We start from the raw sequence: 24,023 nt of genomic DNA on the forward strand, positions 1-24,023 counted from the left end.
TAATGGTTTTAATGTTGAAATAAATTATTATATTATTTTCTTGGGGGGAAATATAATTTACTTTGTGTTACTGTTCTTGGTAACATGTTTTGGAAGAAAATAAGCATTACCTGCATTTTTAAATTAAGCATAATATTAGAATAATCTTTAAATGTCTTACTGTCCATATCCTGTGTGAGGAAATTGGGTCAGATGACCATTGATCTCTTCAGCTCAGTATTCAGCTCTCTGCTCTGGCTCCTGAGCAGTGAAAAATTTTAGCTGATCTTTTCTTTTCAGGGAAACCCTGGTGGCATAGTGGTTAAGTTCCTCAGCTGCTAACCAGGAGATTGGCAGTTCAAATCTGCCAGGCGCTCCTTGGAAACTCTATGTGGCAGTTCTACTCTGTCTTACAGGGTCGCTATGAGTTGGAATTGAATTGACTCGACGGCAATGGGGTTTCCTTTCCAAACAGAAAGCATAATTATTTTTCTCCCACATAATAACATCATTTTCATAAATAGTTCAAAAAACACGGAGACAGTGAAGAAACATATTCTCATACACCTCTCCTCCGATAACTAATAGTTTGCTATTTGCTGCATATTAGGGACATCTTTCAGGCCAAAATACACAGATCTAGTTTTTTAAAAAGATACATAATATTCTATTGTAATGGATATACTATATTTAATCAATTCCTTCTTGATGGACCTTTAGTTCCAAAGCCTTCATTATTAAAAATAACAGTGGACTTGAGAACGGTTAATGGTGATGGTTGAACAATATTATGAACATATTTAATGTCGTTAAACTATACATGTGAAACCCTGGTGGGCTTAGTGGTTATGGCTGCTAACCAAGAGTTCAGCAGTTCAAATCCACCAGGTGCTCCTTGGAAACTCTATGGGGGCAGTTTTCCTCTGTCCTATAGGGTCGCTAGGAAACCCTGGTGGCGTAGTGGTTAAGTGCTACGGCTGCTAACCAAAAGGTCGGCAGTTCGAATCCACCAGGCACTCCTTGGAAACTCTATGGGGCAGTTCTACTCTGTCCTATAGGGTCGCTATGAGTCGGAATTGACTCGATGGCAATGGGGTTTGGTACTATAGGGTCGCTATGAGTTGGAATTGACTCGACAGCAATGGGTTTTTAAACTGTACATGTGAAGATTGTTAAAATGGCAAACGTTTTGTCACCGATATATTTACCACAATAAAAAAATCTATTATTAAAAAATAATTTAAGGAGAGGCGTGGCAAAGATGGCGGGGCAACCAGATGCTTTCAACACTTTACAGAGGTTCTTTGCAGCAGATTTGCCCAATGCAATACATCTTTTGATTTTTTGACTGCTGCTTCCATGGGCATTGGTTGTGGATCCAAGTGAAATGAAATCCTTGATGACTTCAGTCTTTTCTGCATTTATCATGACGTTGCTTACTGGTCCACTTGTGAGGATTTTTGCTTTCTTTATGCTAAGGTGTAATCCATACCGAAGGCTGTAGACTTTGATCTTCATCAGTAAGTGCTTCAATTCCCCTTCACTTTCAACAAGCAAGGTTGTGTCATATGCATATAGCAGGTTGTTAATGAGTCTTCCTCCATTCCTGATGCCCTGTTCTTCCTCAGGTTATCCAGCTTCTTGGATTATTTGCTCAGCATACAGATTGAATAAGTGTGGTAAAAGGATACAAACCTGATGCACACCTTTTCTGACTTTAAACCATGCAGTATTCCCTTGTTCTGTTCAAACGACTGCTTCTTGATCTATTTGAAAGACTGCCTCTTGATCTAAGTACAAGCTCCTCACCAGCTCAATTAAGTATTCTGGAATCCCCATTCTCCGCAATGTTATCCATAATTTGTTATGAAATTTTGTTAGATAACTCTAAATTCCTCTCCAGGAAGGTTGCACCAATGTATAGTTCTGCCAACGGTGTGCAAGTTTTAGTTTGCTAGAACCCTGCAGATCTTGCTTCACAAAGTAAAATATTTAACAAAGGAACTTTCAAATATTCAGCAGAGAGACATTCTCATCCTTTATTTACCAGCAATTGTCCCAGCCATTTAAATCAAAGACTCTATAAAGGTTATTTCAATTGATTCTTCCTTCTTGTAATTAGATCCACACATAAACCTCCCAGGGAGATGGTAACCTACCTTGTTTTTAAAACCCTACCTATTTTTTAAAGTTTTCAACAGGCACTATAAGGAAATTGTTTTGATGGCAAACTTCAAAGCCCTGTTTTGATGCAGGCCCTTTTCTTTTTGTTTCAACTTCAGTAGGGGAAAAAAAAAAAAAGGAATACCTCATTCCTTTACCTCAAAACTAGAAATTCAGTCATTAAAGGCATATCTCCACAAATTAGCTATATCAAACAGGATTAGGACATTGCATTCATTAAGCAAGGAATGACCTCTCTCCTCCCATTTGGAAAGCTCTGTGCTTGGCACAAAAGGGAAAGGGGAGGAGAAAGAGGAGAAAGAAGTAGGAGGTGGGGAGGGGTAGCAACCTAAGACCTGTTTGAAAAAATGACAAACCAAAGTATTGAGTGCTTCAGAAAGACTAGGAACTAATGTGAAGATTTTTGGTTGAGTCATAAATAGCTTATCTACATGCCTGCAGCCAGAGCTGGAATCATAAATAGAGTAGTAAGCCAGAAATTCTAATGTTCCGTTAAACAATCCTTTGCAAATTAAACTCTTTCAAGCCTTGTCCAATCTGACTAAACCATAGGGCCTTAAAGAGGTTTAGGAATTTGCCCAATGTGACTTGTAACTAAACAAAAGCAAAAAAACAAAACAAACAAACCCATTACCATCGAGTCAATTCGAACTCATGGTGACCCTATAACTACTAAAAAAAAAAGTAAGTGGCAAATTTCAGACTCAGCCCAAGGTCTATCTGATTTTGGGGCTTCACTTCACTGCCTTGGTTCGTATTACTTTATATAAGTGCCAGAACAAACTTACAAAGTAGTTAGCATTAGGACTATTTTTGCAAATGACCTAATCGAGATAAGAATATATGTGCATAAGTCAGGGGTTAGAAAAGTATGGCCTGTGGGCAAACCCAGCCACACTTGTATGTTCACATATTGTCTGTGACTACTTTTGCACTATAACAGCAGAACTGAGTAGACATGACAGAAACCATATGACCTTCAATGCCTAAAATATTTACTATCTGCCTCTTAAAAAAAAAATTTGCTGACCCTGACATAGAGTGTAAAAATGGCATGGGGGTGGCATCTGACCTCCTCTAACTTCACAAGGAGGAAGGAGAATCAATATCAACAGTCGAAGGCTGACTCCTATGAGGCTGAGGTCAGATGCCACCCCCAAGCCATCTTTACACTTGGTGTCAGGTGCGGGGATTGTTGCAATGAGTCCAGACTCATGGAAGCATGGGACTTAGGAAGAGAAAGAATAAAGGGGCTTGGGAAAAGAAGCTTTTGATTATTGGCTGGTTGCTTTGGTTATTGCTATCTGTACTGGCTGAAAAGAAAGTAAGAGATGCTATGCTGCAGCTGAGGAGAGAAAAGCCACATCTGGAGTGGCTCAGGGCAAAGGCCAGGCTGGTTAAATAGGATGATCTATACGGAGCCAGGGTCTACTGGTTCCACCCAGCCAGACCCAAGGCCATATGCATATGAATGAGAAGACAGTCAAGAGGTGAAGAAGAAACTGAAATGTTTTTTTAAAAAGTTGTGCATTTATTTTAGTGTACTATGGATATTGATGTTTCTCCTACCTAGTGTTGTAAAGCAGACCTAAATGTACGATAGAAATGAACATTGGGTATTATAGATTAGAGTGTTTAACTCTACATATAGCCAATACGTGATTGGATATGCTAAAAGTGGAACTAGAATTTGCCTGAAAGAATCACAGGCTGTTGGTTTGAATGCAGTAGCCCTGTGCGTAGAGTATCAGGGGCCTTAGGCCAAAAACTTGAGCCCCACCCAGGAATTTTGCCTTTGAAAAGACATGCAGACCCACCCAGAACTGCTGAGAGAACAGATTTGCATGTGAAGGAAGGACTTTCAGGAAAAAAAGTGACTATTTTGCTTTTTGAATTTCGAGCAAGTGGTTTGCCATTGGATGCATGGAGGCAAGAAAAGACAGAGCCCATTAGAAAAATTTCCTTCTAGGCCCAGAAGTTAAAGGGAGCCTGCAAGTAGACAGCTTGGTCTGTACGCTTGTGGCGACCACCCCGGTGAACTCAATGAGTGGAAGTGGGGAAGTAGAGCAATGACAAGACTGGCTGAGTTTGGATGTGTTCCATTGGCTCCCGTTGACCTAGCCCATGGGGGCTAGCAGTGAGAGGGTGAGAGGAAGGGGTGGCTGGTCTATGGCTGTTACCTATTGTGACCTAGCTTGGTTGCCTAGCGATGAGCTGACCAGAACCCGACCAAATGAAGAGAAGGATGTTTGATACCATGAGCTGTTGTAGGTTGCTGCAATTTGATGGCTTGCCCTGGACTGGACTTTGCTTGTGAATGCAGATGCTCAAAGTTCCAACCAGAACATTGCTTGTCTCCTCTGAGCCCTGGTTTGATGGGAACCAGCAATTTAAACATTGGCTATCTAAAATGGGGGGGAGGGGGAGGGAAGAAGAAAAGGGAGATAAAGGCACGAAGTGGCTGGCTTATGCACTTTTGTGGGTGTACTTACACTCAGAATGAGGGGGACAAAGGAGGATTCCCATTGCATAGATTCCTCTTTTCCTGATAGGTCAGGGAAAGAGAGGGTGGGGGAAGATGCTGATAAGATTATATGATTCAGCTGTGAGCATGACCGTTAATAGGGTTAATCGTGATTGTAAAAACTATAATTGTAGAAGTGTGAAAGAGTGGACTAAGGAGGAGGCATTGCTGGACCTAAAGTCTCTTAAAGGTTTTGCTATGCTGATACCTTGTGAGGCTCAGAGCAGGGGAATAACCTCTCAGTTACAGTTTATCAGAGGTCAGAAAGAGTGAAGCCTTGTCGACTTTTGGAGAACCTGACCAGATCAGATGGACACCTGCAGCAGACCTGAATGGCTGGTACCTGAGTAGCCTCACCTTGAGGACTCTTTTGTACTACTGAAGGACTAATTGTTAATGACTGCTTGGGACTGGTAAAATGATTGGGAAAAAAGAGTTAATCCTTCAAGTATGAAAGGGCCAATGGCTAGAAGAGCCAGGTGGTGGCCTGTCTTGCAATGAATTACTAAATATGGACCTTCTAGCTATAGTCTTTGTGACTCACACAAAATGATTGAGTGGGACTATGCAAATAAAGTATATGGAATCCTAACAAAGGAATTAGTCAGTTTTGCAACCCTGCTAGGCTTAAAATGAGCCATCTCAGAGGCAGGAGCAGAGAATCTCACTACCACTAAGAAAGAAGAGCCAGGAGTGGAGTGCATCCTCTGAACCTGGGATTCCTGTGCTAAGAAGCTCCTGGAACCAGAAGACTGAGAGAGAGAGAGAGAGCTGTAACACCGAAGACAGGAGAAGCAACGGGAGAGAAATGGCAGCAGCAGAACCAGGAGAATGGCAGGAGATAGCGAAGTACGCTTCCCAGCTACGAAGTGAGAAAGCTGAGTGCCTTTGGGCAAGAGGCTTGTTGGTGGAGTAGGGCACCTCTGGGCACTTGGTGGAGCTAGGTTTGCTGACTTGCATAGCTAGAGATGAGTGCCTTTAGACGAGGCTTACTGTCAGAGTGAGGTGACTCTGGACACTTATCAGCAAAACTAAAAGAGCTTTTTAACACTTGCCCAAGCAAGGCAGAGAGGCATGCCTACGGGTGCTGCTGATAAGAGGTTGCCCTGACTAAAGAATATCCCTGTGTAGTTAGAGGAGGTCAGATGCTACCCCCACAGAATTTTTAAATAGAGTAAGAATTAGAGCCAACATTTGAACTCAGTTCTGCCAAACTCAAAAAAATTTGTGCCACATTATACCTGACCATTGCGTATACAGATTTTTTCAAAATTTTTGATAGTATGTACTTGTGGACAAGTTAGAGTAATATGGCCTGAATGATAGTACAGTTACTTGCTAACTCAGTATCTGTGGGTAACTCAGTGTCTGTGGGTAGCAGTCCTCCCACAGTCATCCCAACTGAGCCTGAACATCTAAGTTATATGTACATCATTTTGGTACTTTTTTTGGAGTTGAGGGAGGTTGCTTAAGTAACATGTATAAAACTTGAAGGGAATTCTTTCTTGACAATCAGTCAAAAGCTAGCCTAGTTCAACTCTTCCTTGAAAGCAATATAACTTAATCAAGGTCCCTTATAAACTGAGATAGGGAAAGTTGCATAGAATTCTGTATGGTAGAGTTTGTCAAGTTCCAATTAAAGGCAGTAGCCTCTAATCTCTCCTAAAACCCAACAAAATGACCAGAAAGGATTTTCTTCCAAATAAAAACCATAAGCCCATAAGAGCAAAGGGAATGAGAGAGGAGACAACAATAACGACATTTAGAGGCTAAAAAACAGATCGATATGTTGTCTGCCTTAGCCAACCCAAGGAAGATTAATCTTAAACCACCAGTGTGAAAGCCAGAAAGCAAGCCAATTTACTGTGAAATCCACCAAAGCCTTAGAAATTAGAGGGACTAGGCATAAGGCTCAGGAGCTAAAACCAAAATTGGTTGAAAGTCTTTTTAAAAAGGGGTTAGACCTCACATCCTATCCCCATTCCATATGTTCAATGACATGTCTCTACTCCAGAACTGCTTGTCTCCAATCTTCTAGTTTTTTTTTCCTTCCAAGTCCCTGACCAGATAGCCCAGGAAATTGGCTCAAATGTAGGAACTGAGAAAGAAATCATGGCTTTTTTGAGGGGCAACTTCCTTCAGCCTCTTGTTGGTTCATTCCTGTCTTATTTTGCTTATAGGTATCACGTAGTGCCTGTTGACTACCTGTTTATTTCCTCCCTAGAGACACCATACTCTATTAATCTCCATAACTCCCTGCTAATTGAACACCCTTGTCTGCCCCTTCAGTCTTACTGGTTACTATAGTAATTGCCAACTCCTGGCTTCTGGCAGGTAAGTGCTGCCACCTGGCCCATCTTCCCCATGGATATTGTAAAGCCCTGCTCTGTGGCCACCTCTCCTGTAACCATCCCTGGCCTACAGAGGAGGAGACCACTGAACTTCTTATGCTGGTGTCCCTCTGACAAGTACATTTCTAGTAACCGGGGTGAAATGGTGCATCCTTAAGGCCCTCCCATGGAATGGAATCCTCTGGTGGGTCTTCAGGGCTCACATATCCATTCCAAAATGCCAACTTCCTCCAATCTCTTTATTCTTTCCTCTATCATCTGCCAGGCCAACTCAGGCATTTCTACTTCACCAAGTGTTGCTCATTGCTTTCTCCAGGCTTCTAAAAGCCACACTAGCAATGAGTTTGCCCCATTCCTTGGGGTTCTTGCCATAGTTTTAAATCTTGTGTCTTGAGGAAGTATTCCAAGATAATGAATTCTTGCTTATTTATATATTTGTTTTTTTAGTCTTCCATTCTGACCCCTTTGAATAAGAACCTTCAGAATCCAATCCCTGGGCTAATCCCCTTGCTCCTATGGATATAAGCTAGCTAATTTTTACAACTCTTTTAGTGGAGTCTCTTTCCTCCATTATCAGTCCCAGCGTGTCCTCAGTCAGGCTATGCTAGGATTTGTCCTAGTTATTGGCCTGGCACCCTGGAGAGGTGGTAAGGGTAGCTCTCGAGGGTATACCTGTTGTATTATGGGGGGAGAGTAGTGATTTCCAGTATGGGAGAAGTATCAGCTCTTACTAGGGAAGGGTGTCACCTCTGAGTAAAGGTGGGGTGGGGGGGTGTTTTACAGAGTCAACATCCTCAATGACATACACCCAATTGTCTCCATTCCATATTTCAGATTTCCTAGGATTTCCCAACCAGGATTCTGAACTTGGCATAATAGATTTACCTTTGGCTGAGAATTTAAACACTGCTGAAGCTCAACTGTGTCAGCTCTTCTACTGTAGAAGATAAAGGCCTTTTTGTATGCTACCAAAATAAGCCTTATGATTCTTGGCCATTAATTCCTTGTTAACAGCACTCGGTCTCCAATTACCCCTCCGCAAGCATTAATACAATCTAGCAGCAACCATCTAACTCTATTGTTATGGAGTTGGATTATTTCACACGTATCTTTCGAATACCTGAACCGTTACCCTTCACCTGGACATTTTCACAGTTCACCACAGGTAAAACCTTTAGCAATTGGGCCACAACCTTGTGCCAGGACTATCCATGTCCATCTATCGTTCAGGTTGCCATCCTCAACAACTGCCAAGTGGTGAGTTAGTCAATCCCGAATGCCCATCTTTCCATTTGTTCTCTTAGACAATATCATTCACATTAATCTGAGTCCTCTGAGAAGAAAATGCCGAGATGGGACAAGATGTGCAAGAGATTTATTAGGGGAAACAACTGTGAGAGAAAATGGGGAAGGTGCCAGTGGAGACTGGGAGAGCCAGTAGTTCATGATGCTGGTGTAACCCCTATAAAGAAGAGAAGGAAGGGAAGGAGGAATGTGGGAAGAGGAAGAAAATGAGAAAAAAATGTCCTTAGGCTGCAGTGTGGTTCTAAGAAAGTTTAGGCAAAGCCACTAGGAAGTCTTCAAACCGAAGATTCCCATCAGATGAATTGTGCATCTTGTAGGAATGGGCCTGCCTTAGTACGATGGCAATCTTGTCATTGACTGGGGAGAAGTCAAGGGGAAGTGTGGGAAGTGTGGCCTTAGCACAAAAAAAAAAAAAAAAAAAGCAGTGATGAATTCAGAGCATAGCATCTGAGGCTGTGAGTCAATTATGACCCCTACGGTCAGAGATTTGAGAAGCACATTCCTCATGGCTGCCATACCTTATGTATCCAAGGAAGAGGAGGAAACATCTGTTGGAGAAACCAACAGCCTGACATATCCAATAAAGTGCCCAGCCAGACCACTTGACAGCGAATGAGTTCCACAAATACCAAGCCCTACTCACGTGTTCTAAGCTTAGACAGGTTTTTAGTTCTGTACCTTTAAATGTACTCGGACAACCAAGGATCACTGAACATTTGAGGGAAGTCTCTATGAAATCAGGCCAAAAAAAAAAAGAAAAAAGCCCACAAACATCAACACTCACAACAAAACAAAACAAAGTCACAGCCTAAAAAAATCAGAGATTATGCAAGGAGAAGAAAACTTTAAAAATATATACATGTGTATCATTGATATCCTCAGATAGATAAGTTGTTGGTTCCAAGAATAGAACAGTATACTATATAGACAAAAATTTGAGAACTCTGTCTCCTGAAAAAGTCCTTGGAAATTAAAAGTATAAAACCAAAAACAATAATAATAATAAGCAGGTTGAAAATACAGTTGAAGAAATTTCCCAGAGATTTAAGTAAAAGACAAAGAAATTGGAGATAAAAGTAGAAGGACAATATAAAAGATTCAACACCAAATGATAATAGTTTCAGAAATAGAGAACAGAGAAAGTGGATGTGAGAAAATCATCAATGAAATAATTCATAAAAATATTCCCAGAGCCAAAGTGCATGAGTTCCCAGACCGAAAGGGCCCAAATAACTCACACAAAGAATAAAACTAATACCAGGTCAAAACACATCATTGTGACATTTCCAGGGACAAATTACAGAATCTTAAAGTACTTTTTCCCTTAAAGAGGGGGAAAATTCAAGTTTTAGACAAAGGATCAAGAATCAGTGTGGCATTAAATTCTTTCATGGCAACACTGGAATCTAGGAGAACTGTAGCATAGTATTCAATAATCTGAGGTAGAATGATTTCTATTCTGTATCTGGTCAAACCAAGTCAATTAATTGTCAGCATAGAAAAAAAGGCATTTTAAGATATGGAAGTTCTCAAAAAATTAACCTCTACATGCCATTCTCAGAAAACTACTAGAGGATGTGCTCTGCCAAAATGAAAGAGAAACCAAGAAAAAAAAGAAGCCATCACCCACGAAAAAAAGGGATCAAATATGGAATGATGAAGGGAATGCCCAGGAACAGCTCAAGATGACAGCCAAAGCATGTCTAGAGAGCAAGGTACCCAGATTGGATCAAGTCAGAAGTTTCTGGGAGAGACGTCTGTGGGGAGCTAGTAATAGGACATCTAGTATATTGAATGCGCAACTGAGGGAGAATTTGGGAACAAATAACGGAGAAGTACATATAAAATTAAGCAAGCAAGCAATCAAACAAAAGACAATTATCAACTTCAGAAACAAAAAAGTTGTACAGAAAAGAAAGGTAATCATGACAAATTACATGATGTATCTATGAACAACTATACAGCATTTGTATAGCTTTAATCATGCAAATACTGAATACTGATCTGATCCAAATGATTATATTACCTGTATTGGGGGAGATAGGAAGTCTATGTTCTATTAAGTAGGATGTAAGAGTAGGTTTTTCACAGATGCACTTTCTAACGTTGAGGAAGTTCCTTTGTGTTTCTTTCCTGATTGTGAGTTTTTATCATGAATGACTTGGATTTTTGTTAAATGCTTTTTTCATATCTATGAGATAATCATATTGTTTTTGTTCTTTATTCTCCTAATATGGCATATCAACTGATTATCAGATATCAAACCAATCTTGTATTCTTGGGAAAACCCACTTGGTCATGGTGTATATAATCATTTTTTATATTATAGGATTTGGTTTGTGAATATTCCATTAATGATTTTTGCATCTACGTTCATTAGGATATCAGTCTATACTTTTATTTTCTTGTGATGACTTTCACTGTGGTACCAGGATTATATTGGCTTCATAAAATGAGCTGGGAAGTGTTCCTTAGTACTCTATTTTCTGAAAGAGTTTTGGTAGGTTTTGTACTTTTTTCTTCCTTAAATATTTGACAGCATTCACCAATGAAGACATCTAGGCCTGGACTTTCTTTTGTGGGAGGGTTTATTAATAGCATCAGTTTCCTAGGGCTGCTGTAACAGATTACCACAAACTATGTGGCCTAAAGCAACACAAATTTATTGTTTCACAATTTTGGAGGCTAATTCAGGGTGTCCAAATTCAGGGTGTTGGCGGGACCATGCTCTCTCCAAAGACTCCAGGAGAAGATCCTTTCTTGTCACTCACTGCAACTTCTGGTAGCCCCAGGCATTTCTTCACTTGTGGCAGTGAAACTTCCATCTCTGACTCTGTCTTCCCAGGACAGCCTTTCTTCTGTGTCTATTTGTGTCTGTGTCTCTTCTCCACCTATTATAAGGACACCAGTCATATTGGATTAGGGCCCACCCAACCAAAAGTCAGCAGTTTGCTCCTTGAAAACACTATGGTGAAGTTTTACTCTGTCTTATAGTGTTGTTCTGAGTCAAAATAGACTCTCCAGCAATGACTTATTTATTTTTTAAATTCCAGTATGACATCTTGCTAACTTAGTTAATTGCATCTCCAATTACTCTATTTCCAAATAAGGTCATATTCACAGGTACTGGGGTTTAGGAGGAACCCTGGTGGTGCAATGGTTAAGAACTACAGCTGCTAACCAAAAGGTTGGGAGTATGAATCCACCAGCCACTCCTTGGAAACTCTACGTGGCTGTTCTACTCTGTCCTGTAGGATTGGAATCAACTCATTGACAATGGGTTTGGTTTGGGGGTTAGGACTTCAACTTTTTTTTTAGGAGGGAGCACAACTCAACCCTTAACACTAAGTCACTTTTTCCCCTCAGTATAAGCCTACTCAGATTTTCTATTTTTTTTTCTTGAGTCAGTTGTGCTAATTTGTTCTCTCTAGGAATTTCTCCATTTTATCTAAGTTTTAAAAATTGTTGGCATAATGATGTTCATTATATTTATTTATAATCCTTTTCATATCTGTAAGGTCTGTAGTGATGATTCTTTTTTCACTTATGATTTTGGTAATTTGTATCTTCTTTGTCTTTTTTTTTTTTTTTGTCTATTTCTTAGTCAGACTAGCTAAAGCTTTATCAACTTGACCTTTTCGAGAATGAGCTTTTGGGTCCATGGATTTTTTTCTATTTTCTAATTCATCGATTTCTACTGTGATTTTCACTCTTTGCTTCCTTCTTAATTTGTGTTTGATTTGCTCTTTTGCCAGCTTCTTCACGTGAAAGGTTAGATTATTATCTTCCTTTGTAATATTAGCATTTTAATGCTATTAATTTTCCCTCTAAGCACAGCCTTAGCTGCTTTTCTTAAACTTTGATATATTGTGTTGTTTTCATTCGGTTCAGGACATTTTCTAACTTTCTCTTGTGATTTCTTCTTCAGCCTGTGGGTTATTTAGAAATGTGTAGTTTAATTTCCAAATATTTGGGGATTTCTCAGACTTTTTTCTGTTGTTGCTTTATAATTTAATCCCGTTGTGGTAGGAAAACATATAATGTATGTTTTCAGTCCTTTTAAAATTTATTGAGACTTGTTTTTTGTCTACCATATCATCTATCCTAGACAATATTTCATCTGGGCTTGAAAGGAATGTGTATTCTACCGTAGCTAGATGTAGTTTTCTATGTAATTCAAATAGTTCAAGTTGGTCCATAGTGTTGTTCAAGTCTTAATCACTCTTGTTGATTTTCTATTTGTCTATCAGTTGCTGAAAGAGGAATTCGAAACCTCCAGTTTTAATTGAATTATGATTGGTTTTTGTTTCATGTATTTTGGGATTCTCTTGTTAGGTACATATATATTTATAGTTGTTATATCTTCTCGATGTATTCACCCTTTAATCATTATGAAGTGTTCCTCTTTGTCTCTAGCAATATTCCTTGCCTTAAGGTCTATTTTTTGTTTTATTAATATAGTTCCTCAAGCTTTCCTATTATTGCTTGCATGGCATATCTGTTTCCATCTTACTTCTTTAACTTCCTTGTGTCTCTAAAGCTACAGCATGCTTTTTGCTTTGAATCCAGTTTGGCAATATCTGTCTTCTGATTGATTGGATTTACATTTTCCAGGTTGCTATTTGTTTTCTGTATGTTTTATGTTCTTCTATTCATCCTTAATGTTTTCTTTTACATTAAACAAACATTATTTAGTATAACATTTTAATTCCTTTGTTGATTTCTTTTACTGTACTTTAGATGAAGGTTTACAGAACAAACTAGCTTCTCATTAAACAATTAGTACACGTATTGTTTTGTGACATTGGTTACCAAACCCACGACATGTCAACACTTTCCTTTCTTGACTTTGGGTTTCCAATCACCAACTTTCCTGTCCTCTCCTGCCTTCTAGTCCTTGCTTCTGGGCTGGTGTGTACCTTTAGTCTCATTTTGTTTTATGGGCCAGTCTAATCTTTGGCTGAAGGATGAATCTCAGGAGTGAATTCATTACCGAGCTAAAAGGGTGTCTGAGGGTCATACACTCAGGGTTCCTCCAGTCTCTGTCAGGCCAGTAAGTCTGATCTTTTTTTGTGAGTTAGAGTTTTGTTCTACATTTTTTCTCCAGCTCTGTCCAGGACCTTCTATCATGACCCATCAGAGCAGTCAGTGGTGATAGCGGGGCACCATCTATTTGTGCTGGACTCAGTCTGCTGGAGGCTGTGGATACTTGTAGTTCATTAGGCCTTTGGATTAATCTTTCCCTTGTGTCTTTGGTTTACTTCATTCTTCCTTGCTCCCAGTGGGGTGAGACCAGTGGAGCTTTTTAGATGGCCACTCACAAGCTTTCAAGACTCCAGACACTACTCAGTAAGTAGAATGTAGAACATTTTCATTATAAACTATGTTATGCCAATTGAGCTAGATGGTCCCCACAGCCCTCAGCCCAGTAATTTGGTCCCTCAGGGAGTTTGGATGTGTCTATGGAAGGCTTTATTGATGTTTAAGCTATATTTTTAAATTACTTTCTTTTATTGGTTTCATAAGGAATACATGTGTATCTTTAACTTCATACAATCTATTTCAGGGTAAGAGTAACTTAATTTCAATAAGCTATAGAAATTTTGCCCCGATAGGGCTCCCTTTCCTTCCTCTACCTTTGTGATATTAATTTTGGGTAGCCATATATATTACATTTATCTGTAATACCAACAATACAGTGTTATTTCTTTAATTAATATTTTTAAAGAAATCAGAAGAGAGTTTTGTGTGTACATGCATATGTATGTATATGTGTGTGTATATGTCGTTTTATACTTATAAACCCTTTGTCATCAAGTTGATTCTGACTCATAGTGACCTATAGGACAGAGTACAGCTGCCCCATAGGGTTTCAAAGGAGTGGCTGGTGGATTCAAACTGCCGACCTTCTGGTTAGCAGCCAAGCTGTTAACCACTACACCACCAGGGCCCCTTAACACTTCAAACCAAAGAACCCAGTGCCATCGAGTCGATTCCAACTCATAGCAACCCTATAGGACAAGGACAGAGTAGAACTGTCCCATAGAGTTTCCAAGGAGCGCCTGGCAGGTTTGAACTGCTGACCCTTTGGTTAGCAGCCGTAGCACTTAACCACTACGCCACCAGGGTTTCCTCCTTTACACTTACATACATATAATTTCCACATCTTCATTCCTTCCTGTGCATCTGAGTTATCCTTACCTTTCAGCCTGAAGAACTACCTTTAATATTTCTTGTAGGGTAGGCCTGCTAGTAATAGAGTCTCTGTTTTTGTTTTCTAGGGATGTCTTTATTTCACCTTCATTTTTGAAGGATAGTTTCACTGGATACAGAATTCTTGGTTGACAGTTTTTTTTTTTTTTTTTCCTCTGAGCACGTTAACTATATTATTCTACTGCCTCCTGGCTTCTAGTGTCGCTGATGAGAGATCTGCTATTAGTCATATTGTTTTTTCCTCTTGTATGTGATGAATCATTTTTCTTTCGCTACATTAAAGATTTTCTTTTTGTCTTTCACTTTTAGACTTGACTATGATGTATTGGAAACCGTGGTGCCATAGCGGTTAAGAGCTAGGGCTGCTAACCAAAAGGTCGGCAGTTCGAATCCACCAGGTGCTCCTTGGAAACTCTATGAAGCAGTTCTACTCTGTCTTAGAGGGTCACTGTGAGTTGGATTTGACTCCACAGCAATGGGTTTGGTTTGGGTTTTGTTTTTTTTTTTAATGATGCATCTAGGTGTTTATCCTACATCAGGTTCATTGAACCTCTTGTGTCTGTAGATTTTTTTTTTTAAATCAATTTTGGGAAGTTTTTAAAAATGATTATTTCAAAAAATTTTGCCCCTACTCTCTCCTTCTGGGAGTCCCCTTTTATGTTTTAGGATTTCTGGAGTGATTCCACAGGTTTTTGAGGCTCTGTTTTTTTCTTCCTCCAGTCTTCTTCCTCTTTGTTCTTTGGATTGGATAATTTATACTGATTTACAAGTTCACTGATTCTCTTCTCTGACATCTTGAATCTGCCACTGAGACCATCTGGTAAATTTTTAATTTCTACTATTATATAGGGTCTCTATGAGTTGGAATCAACTCCACAGGAATGGATTTTTTTTTAATAACAAATTCTATCATAATAATTTGCACATTTTTCCCTTCTTTTGGATTTCTCTGAAAGTGATTTATAGATTTTTTTGAATGTATTTGATTCACTTATTATGTATTTCTTTTTTTTATTATCGTGCTTTAGGTGGAAGTTTACAGCTCAAGTTAACTTCTCATGCAAAAATTTATACACACATTGTTTTGTGACATTGGATGCAATTCCTACAGTGTGACAGCACGCTTCCCTTTCCATCTGGGGTTCCCTGTGTCCATTGATCCAGTTCCTGTCCCTTCCTGTCTTCTTGTCCTGCTTTTGGACAGGATCTGCCCATTTGGTCTTGTGTATTTGATTGAACTAAGAAGCACACTCCTCACATGTATTAATTTTTGTTTTATAGGCCGGTCTAATCTTTATCTGAAAAGTGAGTTTCAAGAATGGTCTCAGTTCTGGGTTAGCAGAGCATCTGGGGGCCATAGTTTCAGGGGTTTTTCCAATCTCTGCCACACCAGTGAAGTCTGGTCTTTTTACTTGAATGTGAATTCTGTTCTACATTTTTCTCCTGCTGTCTCTGGGGCTCTCTGTTATGATCCCTGACAGGGGAGTTGTTGGCGGTAAGCCGGTACCATCTAGTTCTTCTGATCTCAGGCTGGTTGAGTCTCTGGTTCATGTGGTCTTTCAGTCCTTTGGGCTAATATTGTTCTTGTGTCTTGGGTTTTCTTCATTCTTCTTCGCTCTGGGTGATTTTTTTTTTTTTCAATACTTTTAAGTGTAGAAATTCCACTTGTTTCTTTTTTATAAACTCTATTTTTCTACTAAGATTCTCTATTTAAATATCTTTTCCTTTAATTCCTTGAAACATTTCCTTTTATTTTTAAAATAGCTGTTTTGAAGAGATTGTCTTCTAAATCTAATATTTGGGCCCACTCAAAGTCAATTTCTATTGATTTTTTTTTCCCCTGTAAGCGGGTGACACTTTCCTGTTTCTTTGCATGAATTCCTTTCTTTGTTGAAAATGTAATATTTTGTATATTTCGGCAACTCTAGATGCCGTTTTATTTTTCTGAGCGTTTTGTTTTTTGCATCTCACCTAGAATTAAACTGCGGATCTGCCCTTCCAATGGGTTGTGATTCTTGTGTTTCTGCTCGGTTTATTGTTTTTAATATTTATTTTTGGTGTAAACATACACAGCAGATCATATATCCATTCAACAATTTCTACAACGGATAGTTCAATAACATTGGTTACATTTTTCATGTTGTAACACTATTCTTGCTATCTGTCCCCATGTTTTTTCACTACCATTGACTTACACTCACTGCCCCATAGACCACTCATCTTGCTTTAGAGTTACTGTTGTTAATTTGGTCTGACACAGATCAATTCTTTAATCTTTTTTTTTATTCTGATTTTTATCTTTAACCTGGCTTTCTAGAGGTTACCCCATGTCTGCATGGCTGAGTGATCTGTCAATGAGCTGAGCAAAAGTTGTACTCAAACAACTTGAGCTTGTCTTCCTCCTTCTGTCAATTAATCTATGTGTGGATGGAGGAATGCATTCAAAATTACTACCAGTTCCCAAATCTGCCTTGGCTTTCACTTTTTTTTCAGTGGGTCTCTTGGGTTACTACCACACATGTACAGTTTCCCAGTCATTCAGAGATGTGTGGAGAACAGCGCTTCAATGACTCTTATTTCCAGTATCTCCCAGCTATATTTCTGCCTGGTTTGCCATTTACTCTACCTAGAACTGCAACTTTGGGGTAGCAAAGATATGAGTTTTCCCTGTTCATTTGCAACTGAGTTTGCTACCTTTAACTGGTAAAGCCATTTTTTTTTTTTTTTTTTTACCTTCTACCACAAATTGAGTCCATCTCCTCTGGCAGCAAAGCTGCTGGTTTTCTTGGGTAGCCTACTCATGCTGGTAGTATTTGTTCTTCTCAATGGAGCTGAGGCAACAGTGGAGGATAGGAGCGGCCTTAGGCAAGTAGGCCATAGACTTCCACTCTTCCTCTTTGAAGTTCTATCACTTTTTCTAGATGCCTCTAAAGTTGTCATCTATGTTTAGTTGACTTCCAGTGTTCTAAATGGTTGTTTTTGACAATTTTTTCCAGTTTTATACTTGTTTTGTGTACAGAGGAATTGCTGACCTGTCATGCTGTCATAACTAAAGTCCCTTCCACAGATTCTTTTTATGTAGGTAGTAACCTATATTAGTCATGATCTTTCAGTGTCATAAGAGAAGTCCAACTCAATTAGTTAGGACTTTCAGAATTCTGAGTACAGAAAACCCAATACAGACTGGCTTGAACAATATAGAAAACTTATGGATCACAATTCACAAAAGGTATGATACTGCAGCTCTAATTATGCCATCAAGAACAAGGTTTTTCTTCATCTCCCCAGCACTCAATTAATAGTATTGATGTCATCCTGAGGCTTTACCGGTGCCTTCCTCCACTGGTGCCCTCCTCCGTAAGCCAGCATACCTCCAGGTTCCCCCCTTATAGGAAGAAAACAGTTACCATATTTCCAGACCTCATATACTCACATCATACCAGAAGTGTGAGGAAGCTGCATTTTACTAGAAGCCCAGTACAAGTTTCTGCAGAGCTCACTGGCCGTCTTTAAAACTCAGAGCTCTGCAGAGCTCACAGTTGCAAGAGGATATGGATATGCTGCATGGCTTAAATAGGTGAAACAAATGCCTGAGAGTCAACCAACAAATATCTTCTATGCCCACAAAAACTGGCCCTAAATAACGACAAATAAATGAATATACTGGCTCACCCAGCTAGACTCACATGCTCACAACCACTTAAGGATCAGCCTCTGAGACTGAAACTACAGTCATTATGCGGCCAGCTCTGCTTTCTCTCCTCTTCATTTCTCCTTTCTTTTCTGTTTCCGTCCTTTGGCCTCTTTTATTCTTACTGCAGACAGGCCTCTTTATGTTGCAGGGCATATGGCCATGAGCAAAACCTCAGCAGAACGCTTTTTTTTTCCCATTCTCTGTCCATATAGCAATTTCAGGCAAGGGCTCCATAATGCCCAGCTTGGGTCAGTGCCTATCCTTTGGCCCAATGCATGTTGCCAAAGGCAAAGAGTATTATTGCAATTGGCACCATTGCATGCCCATCCCAGTGGTTAGAACAGATTGTTCTATTGCCAGAAGGGGCAATGAGAAAGCTTTTACACAGTCAGAAAAACAATGGCTACCCCATACCGTCTCAGTTCTAATTGTGGGAGACCTTTTGCTTGCCAGCCAGCACTTAACTACTGTGCCACCAGGCCTGAACTTTACTGGGTAGGAAATGCAGAGCGCAGGAGACAAATTTATCAGATTTTAGAAAAACTGAATAGTGCAGGATGGATTGCAGCGGTCATGTGGGGATGGAAGTGATTGTGAAGGACTATCTACCCCAAATCCTCTCTCTTCCCTAATAAACAGCCAAATTTTATAAAACAAGAACACTTCCAACAAACCAACCAACCCGGGTTTCCAGCCTTCAAGGAGCATCAGCAGAACAATTCTTTAAGCCTTGGAAGGACTTTCCTTAGCCCTCACTTCTGGAGTAATCCAGTTATTTCCACTCTTCCTCATGATTCAGTTGTTTGCGCGCTGAACATGTGTCTGGGCATTTCTAACTCAAGTATTGCTTTGTAAATGTGCCAAAGAGGGTGGTAGAAGACAGCAATTCCGCAGCCGGCCAAGAACCAAGGGCTGATCCTGTCAACACTCATTTCAGGAACTCCGCGGACGGTCCTTCCGTGGAAGTTTTACACCAGCCTTTTTTCTCCCACTGGCCCTCGCCGCTTCCTTTTTCCAAGGCCCTCAAGCAAGAGTTCCCACCGCAATAAAAGGTTCCGCACCCAATCGGAAGCCAGGAAGACGCCCCACCCAGCGGCAGGCTGGGCCGGCCTCCCAGGCTCGTCTAACTGGTTAGGACGACTAAAGCAAGCCGGCACAAGATTGGAGCTTCGGTAGCTGAGGACACAGGCTGGTCAGAGCGTGGAGAGGAAAGCTATTTCCTTTCTCAAGACCATCACAAGAGCTGTCCCAAACGATCTTGGCTAATACGTTTATGGGGTAGGTGTTCGTCCCACCCAGTCCCCCAAGACCAGAACTGCGCAGGCGCCTGCACAATCCTAGCGCGGCGCGCACTCTCGCGCGCTCCCTCTGTCCCCGGAGCGAGCGCCTGGGCCGGAGGAAGCGCGGAGCTTCCTGGGTGTTGTAGTGTGCTCCTTCTACGAGCGGCCCCGTGAAGGCCCAGAGTGGGGCGTACGAGAACTACTTCTCCCGGCGTGCCTCGCGCGAGGGCACGGGGCGTTTGCCCTTGACGGCCTAAGCAGTCAGTCTACGGGCGACAGGAACCCGGGAAGCTGGCAGCGGCGGGAGGACTGAATGCGCGTGCGCATTGAGCCGGCTCGTCCTGTTTCGTTCCAGTCATTGTAAACAGGCGGAGGCTGGGCGGGGTGGGAATGGGGTTCCTGAGGCCGGCCGGGGGCGCCGCGCAGGAGGCGGCTACGGTGGCTGCGACGGCAGCGTGAGCGCGGGGAGGCGGCGGCTGCGGCAGCAGGCACAGGTCAGTCGCGTGGAGTGGTGGTGTGCCGGATCGCCACGATGCCCCTCGCCTGCCCGAGGACCCGTCTCCGGCGCCGGCCTCGCACCGAGTCTGTCAGGCAGCGTGCTGGGCTCGGCGCTCGCCGCACTCCGTTTTGGAGTTGGGGGTTGGGGGGCGTGGCTGCCCTAATATTGATTCATACTGGGCAAGGTTCCTCCCCATTTCTTGCTGGCTTGGTAACCGTCCCCCCAACTTGCGGGGCGGGCCTACCCTAACGGCATCTGCATTTGTGATTTGGTGCTCCCCGGGTCTGTAGAAGAGTTAGGAACCAAGGACCCCCCTGATTCTCCAGGCCCCAGGAGAGCTCTTTAAGGCGCACCTGAACGGAGGAGAGAGGACTCAGCCTTTTATATTATCATTGGTTTTTAGTCTTTTCCGAAATATTGACCTGTCTCCAGTGCATGCTGAGGGACTAGAAAAAGGTTCTTGGTTTTTCCCAGCGCTGGCATTGAAGCACTGGGGGTCCGTTGGGGACTTTGGTCCTTAGTTCGGGTTTTACTGGGAAAGGACTGGCAGCTCTAGCGTTGAGGATGCTTTTCACAACTGTTCTTCAAATATGTTTTTCAAATATGCTTGTGCCAAAATGCTCTTAATTGAGGTCAGCTTTTTTTTTTTTTTTATCCTGTAGTCTTGCGAGCGAAACAGGTTTTATAAAATATTGCACACCTCAGGCTTACCTGAGGTAATTAAGCTGTTTCAAGCTTTGGGATTCACTACTGCAGAGTAGCCCTCTTGAGCAAGCAGCATGTGTCCTCTAAGGCCTAGTAGAGTTCTTGAATATTGTTAAATTTCCAGTTGGAGTTATTTTGAAGGTATGTAAATAAGTACTGCAGTAGGTGCATTGACTTCAGTACCGATAAGAAAAGCTTTCACTAAACTTTTTGTTCAGTGGAGTGGGCGTGTTCTAATGGTGCAATACTTTGGATTGCATTCCATCATACTCGAGCAGTTATTCACAAAGTATTTAAGTGGCGATAAGGAATAGGCCAGAGTACCTGGGTTGCACAAATGGTTAAGTGCTCAACTGCTACCTGGAAGGTTAGCACTTCAAACCCACCCAAAGGCGCCTCTGAAGACAGGCCTGGTGATCTGCTTCTGAAAGGTCACAGCCTTGAAAACCCTGTGGAGCACAGCTCCACTCTGCACACGTGCAGTCACCATGAGTCGTCATTGACTCCACAGCAGCTACCAACAAGGAATGGTTTGGAGCTCCCCATGGCAGCGCATCTGAATGAGTGGGACTGCGAATGGGAAAGGTCACTTCACATTCTCCTTTTAGAATTATCAGGGCGACTTGATAATTCCTTTCTGAGTACCTGCCTGAACAGGAGTAATTAATGTGAGCTATAATAGTATTGGCAGTAGTAGGGTTAGGGAGGAAGTCAGTAGTGTAGTTCCCACTTTTCAGAGTGACCCACAGATCCAAGTCAGATAGGCTAGTTTAGCAGTAGCTGTTGGGAAGTAATTCCTTAAATAATGTGTCTTGAAACAAAGTAACATTATAATTTAATTTGCTATCTCATCAACATGCTGTTTCTCATTATAGATCTTGCAGGGGCCATATCTCTTCTAATTTAGGAAGGTAGATGCGGCATCAGAAATGCACGTTAATTTGTACAGTTGTGTTTGTACAGTTGTTTGTTTAGCGAGGAGAGATTGGGTCCAGAATATAACCTGAAAATATGTTTTCTTTTTTGAAAGAAAATGCCTGGTAGAAGCTTGTGTTAGTATATGCAAGAGGGGACAAGGCGAAATGCACATCATTAGTATAAAGAGGAATTATGTAGCAGGTACTTTGCCAGATGAAGAGTTCTTCAAGATGGATAAGGCAGTGTCCCTGCCTTCAGAGTGATAAGACTCTCTTACTTGAACTGTCAACAAATGTAATACATTTTAAAGATTGCATTGATTAGAAAAAGTATAGGGGTCCAGTGGGTGTAAAAGGAAGTAGTGATCAATTTCTGAAAGGCAGAGAAAGGGATTGAGGAAGGAGGGGGTGGTAAGGAAAAACTAGATCTAGTGGGTGATGAAAACAGGTGTAAACCAAAAAAACCAAACCCGTTGCCGTCGAGTCGATTCCGACTCGTAGAGACCCTATAGAACAGAGTAGTACTGCCGCAGAGAGTTTCCACGGAGTGCCTGGTGGATTCAAACTGCCGACCTTTTGGTTAGCAGCCACAGCACTTAACCACTATGTCGCTAGGGTATGTAGGCATAAAAAAGATGGACAATTTGGTAGATGGAACAGTGAGCAAAAGCATGGGAGTCTAAAATTACATGGGGAGTTGTAGGATCTGCAAGTAGTTTGTATAGTTGGCTAGAGTACAGGGTGGTGGCAAGACATGAAACTGGGGAGGTAGGCAGAGACCAGACTATGGATGGTCTCGTATGCCATTGAAGTAATTGCAACTTTATCTTGTAGGCACACAGGAGTCATTGAGAAAGGACAAAGAAGGGACACCTAAACCAGCTGAATCCATTTTTAACTCCCTGCTGAGTCCCTGGGTGGTACAAAGGGTACAAAGTATTCTGCTGCTAACTGAAAGATTCACGGTTTGAATCTACCCAGAGGTACCTCAGAAGAAGGACCTGGCAATCTATTTTGGAAATGTCATAGCCATTGAAAACCCTATGGAGCACAGTTCTACTCTGAAACACATGGGTTGCCATGAATTGGAATTGACTGGACATCAACTGATTTGGTTTTGTTCATGTGTCAGGCACTGTATTAGGCACCTTACACTTTATGTCATTAAGTTTAAAGAAGGCTTAGGCATGACTGAGGCAGGAAATGAGGGAAAAGAACACAAGGCAGAGGGAAAGCTGGACAAAGATGTGTAGATGCACAGGAGCACGGTGCATTTACAATGGAACGTTACTTTCTGTAGCTGTAGCGCTGGGTTTGTGATGGAGAGTAGCAGGAGATGAGGCTGCACAGATAAGAGTCTCAAAGACATTGCTTGCTGCTTTAGGGATTTTGGTTTTTTTTCTTTAGATAATAGGATCTGTGGATTTTAATCAGGAAAGAGACATGATTAGGTTTTCGTTCTAGAAAGATCATTCTGGTATTATAGAGAATGAATTTCAGAAGGGAAAGATGAGGCTGGATGCAGAAAGACTGGTTAGGTTTTTGCAGTAATTGAGGTGAGAGATAAGGGTCTAAACTAAGGCAGTGTCATGGGACTACAGAGGAGTAGGTTAATTGCAGAAATATTTAGAAGGTAGAATCCACAAGATTCGATAACAATTGAATTTGGGGGAATAAAGGAGAAATAGTAGGATAAGATGAGTTGGATTTTAACTTAGGTGATTGAATAGACAATAGTAAAGTATACTGAGACAGGGAATTCAGAAAGAGGAGCAGATTTGGGGAGGAATGGTATTGTAGCTTTTGGGCCTATTGTTGTCTGTGAAGAATCCAGATGGAAATACCTACTACAGACTTCGTGGGTTTGGAGTACGAGAGAGATCTTGATATGAGAGCCATCAGGCTATAGCTATCAGGTATAGTTGTAGTCAGAGCAGGCAGCTGAATTCTTTGATTTAGGTAACATGGCATAGGAAGAAGTTACTGACTGAGATTAGCACTGGATATAGGCCCTAGTGCACAACATTTAAAGCCATTTCTTGCTGGAAAGCCACTTAAGAAGTTACAACCATTTCTTCTTGGAAAAGGAAATTCCTAAGTGCTTAGAGATGTAGTGAAATCATGAGAAAATGTTGTCATAGAAGCCAAAATGGGATCGTTTCAAGAGGAAGTTATACTTCAGATGCTTCAAGAAGTTGAGTGAAAGAGGATTATTAGGAATGTACTGAATTTGATAACTAGAAGGCTATTGGATGTAATAACTAAGTGAGCAGTGTAAGAAAAATGGTAGGAGGAGGAGGTAGGGCCCACTGCGTTGAGGAGTAATGGGCTGTCAGAGAGTGGAGGCAGCAAATGTAGATCACTTCAAAAAG

The 24,023-nt window shown here is 41.2% G+C and overlaps 1 protein-coding gene across 4 annotated transcripts in view; it reads left to right on the top strand.

The window, feature by feature from the left end:
- Window positions 1–19,370: 19,370 nt before the first annotated feature.
- The window catches only part of RALBP1 (ralA binding protein 1), a 95,843-nt gene continuing 91,190 nt past the window's right edge, over window positions 19,371–24,023 (top strand). For 2 of the 4 annotated variants that reach the window (XM_010586847.3, XM_023543980.2), the window contains exon 1: window positions 19,371–19,528. The gene's annotated coding sequence lies outside the window, so the exon portion shown is untranslated. Of the gene's footprint in view, window positions 19,529–19,909; window positions 20,025–24,023 lie in introns of those variants that run through there. The other 2 variants (XM_023543979.2, XM_003406790.4) reach the window with 2 other exon arrangements.

Source organism: Loxodonta africana, chromosome 11 (assembly GCF_030014295.1).
Source record: "Loxodonta africana isolate mLoxAfr1 chromosome 11, mLoxAfr1.hap2, whole genome shotgun sequence".
Lineage (NCBI taxonomy): Eukaryota > Metazoa > Chordata > Mammalia > Proboscidea > Elephantidae > Loxodonta > Loxodonta africana.